General features: G+C 36.6%; 1 long non-coding RNA gene across 2 annotated transcripts; it reads right to left on the reverse strand.

Moving 5' to 3' along the window:
* Positions 1 to 2,572: 2,572 nt before the first annotated feature.
* On the reverse strand, positions 2,573 to 5,750 carry LOC142172954 (uncharacterized). 2 transcript variants are annotated; one of them, XR_012702222.1, is made up of 2 exons: positions 5,245 to 5,750; positions 2,573 to 2,848 (listed from the first exon to the last, which is right to left on the reverse strand). It is a non-coding gene; the product is annotated as an uncharacterized LOC142172954 (long non-coding RNA). The 2 variants fall into 2 exon arrangements; XR_012702221.1 differs by having other exon boundaries at positions 3,996 to 5,750.
* Between the last annotated feature and the right edge of the window lie 1,986 nt (positions 5,751 to 7,736).

Raw genomic sequence — 7,736 nt, forward strand, 5'->3', positions numbered from 1 at the left:
TACCATTATCTTCCCCTTATTCAAAAGCCATCGTCTTATACTTGTGAATCCCCTCTTTCAATTGCAACATGTACGGATCATCACATTATTTCTCCTTCTCTTCGGCTACTAAGGGGGAATAATTCATATTCTAGACAACAACTCTACTATCTTTGGAGTACGCAAATCAAACTCCTAACTAGGCTAAGCGGTAAACTTCTTTCACCAGAGTTGTCTTATCTACCTCAATCACGAGTTATACTTCCCACACTTGATTATTTTCTTAAGCACTTCCTCAAGACACTTATAGCATTGTTGCGAGCTAAGTCTTTGACTTGTATTCCAAAACTACAGTCTCGTGCAACGCTACTACCGTCATAACACATAAATAGGCATGGTTTTATAGCCTTTTTGTGATCACTTTATCATCAATAACTAATCTCGATGATCATTCTAATCACTTTGTATTTCTTACACATGCTAGACATAATCCCTGTGGTAATTATACCATTTTCCCTCAATACCGAACTAATTTTCTTTTTCATATTCCATGCTAACTATTCGAGTTTCATATCTCCATCTGGACTTACTGATGATTTTCACATCACCCATTAGACCAAAGGTCTTATACTTTGGGATTCTTCCCTTCTTTTTTTTAGGGATCCAAATAACTTTCCTTATTTTCTGCAATTCTTTGCACTCTACGTCAATGACGACTCATCTTCCAACTTACTTCTGGAAAATCTCTTTTTACTAGGAAAATCTAAATTATTCACATAACGAAAAGCTAATGTATTCATAACTATCATACAAAATCATAATAATTTAACTCTGCTTACACTGTCAATCTTGGGGAAACCCCTTCTCGATAACTGTTAAAGACTATTCTTCTGTAGTTTGCTCTCTTATTGCTAGCTAATTTTTTTCCACTATCACTGTACTTCAGGATTAACTTAAAATCTTTGGTTTCTAACACGCGTTCGGTATTTCAAATTGCCACCCACTCACTAGTTTTAACTTTACTAAGTAAATCAAATTATACCTCTACTAGATCTACTGAAATTGCTAATTTGTTGTATCTACTCAAACATACTTACTATTCTTTTACTAACCACCTGCTAGCGTCATGTGTTCATGTTCTTCTTTGAATAACTAAAGTGAAGCATAAGGTTACTCCTAACTTCCCTCATCATCTGACCATATTCTTTTTCCGCACACTATCTCTTTTTTTCTTCTAAACTATGTGCATGGATCACACTTAAGGAATTCATCTGCCTTAAACAAAATTTGAATATATAACCCCAAACTTTCTATATAGTACAAAATCATATCATACTATAAACATATGCGGTAATCACTTAGTCACATAACCTAAGGGGGAACTGCCATATCTTTTATCTTACATCAATAGCTGCTTTTTATAGTAACTTACTAACGTGGTACTTCTAGTTCTGATTTGAATAAATATGAACAACTTAAAATCGTTCCTTGAAATTCACTATTTGCTGCTCTTGGTTCTCATTGTATATATCATATCTTCTAGTCATTTGCATGAGTTGTATGAATCACATCTTTGGTAATAACAAACGTTTCTGACTCCTAGGTATTCTACCTTTAGGCTCTTTTCTATCCAAAAATATAGTGACCAATGTTAGGGTCTGACATCTGAACTATCATCATCCAACTTGTGGCTCCACTCCAAGAATTAAATAAAGTTGTTCTAGGAGGTAAAACACATATGAATACACTACCATGCACAAGCTTATCTTTCAAAGTATACCATCATCTGATAAATCACTTCATGAGCCCTCCAGTGAGTCTTGGTCTTAATCCAGACCTAAAATATGTGAAGCTTTCACTATAATCACTGTTACTTACATTTTCTTTGAGAACCCATATGCATCACTATATCCTCACAAGTCACCAGAGTATTTTATATACTGAAAATTGGATATTTGGTAAACATATAACTTAGAACTGGCGTACTGAATAACCACAAACTTGCTAACTAAAAGATTGTATAACTGGTAACTGAGGTAAACTAATAACCATAAGACATAATAATTGCTTTTGTACTTTCTAATAAGGTTATGCTCTAAATTGTACTACTATCTATTGCATCATGCTTTTAACATCCTCTCAAGTCTCATATTTACCAACCTGTACTCTATAATTATACCCCGATAGGAAATCATCGTATTTAAAACCTTGGGTTTTTCTTGCCCATCGCTTGGGCATTAGATACGTATGGAATTCGATAGGAACAGAAGGTTAATTATTGGTTTATGCTTCATGGCACGATCTAGAGTAGAAAGAAGTGACACAATCCTGGATGTTTTGGTAGTTAACCGTTTATATGAGTGGCCGGCACACACCTATAAAGGAAACGCCACTGGACACGGCTTCATAGACTCCCTAGGACCCTTGAAACTAGTGCTCTGATACCAAGCTTTGTCACGCCTCAAACCTAGGCCTGGACATAACATGGCACTCGGTACCTAACTACATATGACCGAGCAAACCAACTGGCTGGCTGAATCAACATTTGATATCATAACATACTGAATGCGGAAGATAAACTAACACATGCTGATATACTGAAAGTATGGATGATATAAATCAAAGTGCAGAAATACTAATACAATTCTGAAACATTTTTGTAGCCAACATAGCTTAACATGAAAAGCCTGAGACTTTGTCTAACTATTACTCTAGTCTATGAAGCCTCTAATGAAGTACTGAAAATACTGACTATCTGTAAATACTGAAAGACTATAAAGTAATGATAAAGCCCCGAAAGAACTGGGGATCACCAAATAGCTGGTACGAGAATCCTAGCACTCTGAATTATCAACCTGTAAATCATTACCTGCATCGTGAGATGCAGGCCCCGGGCAAAAGGGATGTTAGTACATTTGAATTGCACTGGTATGTAAAGCAACTGAAAGAAAGAATTATAAATGCTAAAACTGAAACTAAGCTGATAACTGAGAATTGATAATTAAACTAATAACTGATAACTGAACTGAACAAAGGAAGTTAGGATATGAATACTCCCTCTTCTGAATAATGAACAACCTGTTTATCTGAATAAATAAACTGCGGCCTCAGGCCCAATATATATATGTGCACAACTGCGACCTCGGGCCCAAGTATACGTATACATAACTGCAGCCTCAGGCCCAAAGATGCATAAAGCATAAACTGCAGCCTCAGGACCAAATACAGGTGTAATTTAAAATTAGGAACTGAGAATCATACTACAATACATGATACTGAAATGCTGAATCACACTGAGTTATATAATACTGGAATACTAAATAGGACTAGACTGAGACATGTATTCTTGAATTGATTATGAACATTGAAACTTCAACTGTTTAGACATGCTGAGTAAGCTATACTGACACTTAGGGACATTAAACGCAAGTCTATAATGAATACGAAATGAGCTCACAAAGTTCAGACTGAAGGTCATGAACGAGTTATGAAACTAGAGAATAGAAATTGTACAACTATTCAAGGAACTAGGCTTAACCATATTTCTGAGGCAATTGATAACGTGGTAAAAGAAGCATAGTGTAGGTAGAATCATTAACATTCCCAAACATAAAGAGTTAGCCTCACATACTTTAAATTCCTATCCTTGAGCGTAATACAATGTTTCTCAACCCTTTCAACTTTAATCTATAGCAATGATACTCATATTTTGGTCACTTAAGCATTTTATCAAACACTCGATGAGAAAGCTTCATAGTCCTTATTAATAGTGTTTCTACACTCAATAACCCATTCTCTTGCTTCTAGATAAATTCTAAAGTCTCAAATGGTTATAATCAACATCATTCTTTATCACCCATAAGGTAACCAACACCCTTAACCAATAATCAACAATCAACACCCCAAACCTCTAACCGTTCATGCTTTTCTGTCAAACCCATTAACTTATATCTCATGAACCAGAGTCTATAATCATTAATCCAATGCTATAATCAATTAGAGGGTAAAGATATTACCTTCTTGACGTTCAATCTTCTTGAATTCGAGTTCTAGGGTTTCTTCTCTCAACAATGATGTCCCAATCGAATATCTAATGATATGGAGGGTTAACCCATGTTAATAAGATATTGAAAAATTGAAATTAACTTAGAATCACCATTAGAACTTACCTTGGGTAGTGGAGGGACCATTGATAAGTTAAGTTTTTGAGAGCTCCCCTCTTTAGAGCAAGGTTTTTGTATTTTGGGGGTGTGGGGGACGAAGTAGGGCTTTAAAATGACCCCCCATAAGTGCCCCCGCGCACCTGTAGGCCTAACCGCGCACCTGACTATGTAAAATGGCAGTAACGCTGCCTTAGGAGTGCGGCCGCACTCAGGGCGCGCATATCGCACATTGTTCTGTAAAATGCGCATAACCTTTTGCACAAAGATCCGTTTGGGATCCAAAATGGTTTGAAAGCTATTTCAAAGGCCTACAATTTCTTGTTTTACATTTTCCCAATACCTTACAAGTTTTTCACTAAACCTCCTGCAAGACTGACCCTCTGCAAACTTCATAGATTTTATCGAATCTTGTACACCCCACTCTTCGTCTTGATTGTAAAACAACAATTTTCACCCATACTCATCCCGCTAGGACTTCATATGTCTAAAATATCAGATTAATACTCATTTAACATATTCACACCTAGCTAGTCCAACTGTACGGGGTGTTACAAGCACTCTAACGGTGTTCATTTTTCTTCCAAAACTTTGAGATTTTTGTGAGGCCAAGAGTTTATAGATATGAGATTGTTTGTGGAAGAGGTGTGATTTAGCTATTATCAACAAGTCGCTTAATATAACTTATCACCCTATCTTTTGGGATTAACGACAGCTGTAGTCCAAAACTCATTCTTTTGACAATAAAACTGCAACCCATTAGACTTAAATCATGATAGGATCCAGAGCTTCTCTATCTTAAAATTAGAGGCCCAATACTAAACTTCATATGTCCCATTACCCTTTAAATCCTGCAGACTAAACAAAAGAAGCAATGCAAACAATAAAGCTTATTTTGCAACTGCAAACATAAATCATTTACCTTCAAACTATTTTATTTAATAACAAAATCTAACATGATATAATAGTAATAAAGTAATTAAAAATAACTCAAAACTCAGTAAACTAACCTAAACGAAATAAACAATCAAACAATAAAACATGGTAGGGAATGGGCTAAAGCATGAAATTTGGAACTATGAGTAGAATAGGAAAAAGAATGAACCTTTCAATAGCTAAAAAATCTCTTCAATACATAAGGAGTATAGATCCGTTGATCTTTTGCACAAAATTGAATCGCAGCCGGAACTCGCGGCGAAAATCTCGACGGGGCTTCAAACCATGACCTCGACTGAACTTGTATTTTTTATTGGTGATTTGGGGCTGATTTTGAGACAGTTTCGAGAGTATTATTGGGTGATTTTTGTGTTGTGTTTTGGTGGTTGTTTCACTGGTATTCCAACAGTATTTTGGAGTTGTTTTAGGGGGGAGAAAGCAACAGGTTTTGGTTGCGTTTTGAGATCGATGTTGGCTGATTTTGGCGACAGTTTTTCTGGTGGTTGACGGTGGTATAGTGACTGTTTCTATAGGTGTTTTAAGGTGGAGTTTATAGCTGGTTTGTGTGGTTTTAAGGTGGAGGAAAAAGGCTTGGAAAAGGGATAATTTTGTGCTTCTCAAATAGCTACTGTTGTTGTGTTTTTACTGCTGAAAATTGATGTTTTATGTGATGTGTTGCTCAGATTTTTGGCTTAGGGTGTGTTTGGTATGAAGGAATTTTCCAGAAAATATTTTCCAATTTTTCCATGTTTGGTTGGCTTAAATGTTTTGAAAAATATTTTCCTTATGAACTCATTTTTCTCCAATTGGAGGAAAATATTTTCCTTATCAAGAGAAGGGAAAACATTTCCAACACTCCAACCTTTCCCACCCCACCCCTCTCTCCAAAAAAAGGCTTTTTTTTTAAATTTCAGTTTTTTCATTACCACCCACCCTACTACCCCTCCACCCCACCCCACCCCACCTCCTCTCCAGCAAAAAATTATTTTACAACAATAACAACAACAATTCCCACCCCCACCCCAGCTGGCCCTCTCCCCTCCCCCTGCCCCCCATGGGCAAAAAACAATTACCTTTTTTTTGTAATTTTAAATTTCTATTTTTTCATTTTTCTACCTTCTCCCACCCCCCGGGAAAAATATTTTTTTAATATATTTTTCAGTTTTAGTTGTTTTATTTATCGGTATAAAGGTTCAAAAGTTTACAAGTTCCAAAGTTATGAGTTCGGAGGTTTATGTGTTTGGAAGTTTACGGGTTCGAAATTTCGCGGTTTCAAAAGTTTAGCGGTTCGAAAATTTATGAAAAATATGGGTTCGGAAAGTTATTGGTTTGAAAGTTTTTGGCTTCATGTTTATTATATCTAAATTATTTATGAATACTCTTGAGAAGTCATTTTCCTTAATTTGCGTGCCAAACACCGAAAAATGAATAAGATTACTACTTGTTTTCCAAGAAAATATTTTCTTGAAAAATATTTTCCACAGAAAATATTTTCTTTTATACCAAACACACCCTTAATTTGGACGTGTTTGTTGGGTTGGTTCAGGGCTGTCTTGGAGTTGATTTTCAAAGCTCGTTTTAGGGTCGTTTGTGGCTGCTTTTTAGCTGGTTTTTGGTGACCTTTTGGAGCTATTTTCAATGGCTATTCTGTTGCGTTTTTCAACTGTGTTTGGAGAGCCTTTGGGGTGATTTTGCTGGATTTCTAATGTAGGAGAATGGATAGGGAGCTATGGCTGTTTGGTGGTATTTTTATGGAGCTTTACAAGGTGATTTGTGTTTCGATTATGGGGATGACTGTGAGAAAAGGAAAAAGAACTATCTTGAATAAAGAAGAAGGATCTCCCCTTTTCTTAGTTTTTGCTATTTTGCTTTTTCTAAGCTACTAGGTGTAACGACTTGGCCGGTCGTTTTGAGAGTTATAACCCTGATACCATGTTAACTACTTGTCCCAAATATATTTCTGCTATCGTGACTTGCCGGGAGGTTTCATTTTAGTTTTTTGAGTGTTTTGGGACACTTAGTCCCTAAACGGAGGCTTAAATCTTAGAATTTTGTCCATAGTTGGAATTGTGCTAAGACAACTCCGAGATTCAGTTTCGTCGGTTTTATTAGCTCTGTTGGGTGATTTCGGACTTGGGGGCATCTCCGAATTGTGTTTTGGAGGTGCATAGCTTATTTAGGCTTGAAATGGCGAAAGTTAAATTTTTGGAGATTTGGGCCGGTAGTGGAATTTTTGATATCGAGGTTGGAATACGATTCCGGAAGTTGAAGTATGTCTGTAGTGTTGAATATGACTTGTGTGCAAAATTTGAGGTCATTCAGATGTGGTTTGATAGGTTTCGACATCGATTGTCGAATTTTGAAGTTTCAAGTTCTTTAAGTTTGAATTGGAGGGTGATTCGTGATTTTAGCATCATTTGATGTTATTAGAGAGATCGACTAAGTTCTTATGATGTTTTAGGATTTGTTGGTATGTTTGGTTGAGGTCCCGGGGGCCTCGGGTGAGTTTTGGGTGCATGACGGATCAAAAATTGAAGTTGTGTTGTTTCTAAAGCGATCAGACTTCTGGTGTTTTTGCACCTGCGGTGGGGAGACCGCAGGTGCGGGATCACATGTGTGAAGAGTGAAGCGCAGAAGCGTAAAGATGGAGGAGTGCCAGGG

Source organism: Nicotiana tabacum, chromosome 18 (genome assembly GCF_000715075.1).
Source record: "Nicotiana tabacum cultivar K326 chromosome 18, ASM71507v2, whole genome shotgun sequence".
NCBI lineage: Eukaryota > Viridiplantae > Streptophyta > Magnoliopsida > Solanales > Solanaceae > Nicotiana > Nicotiana tabacum.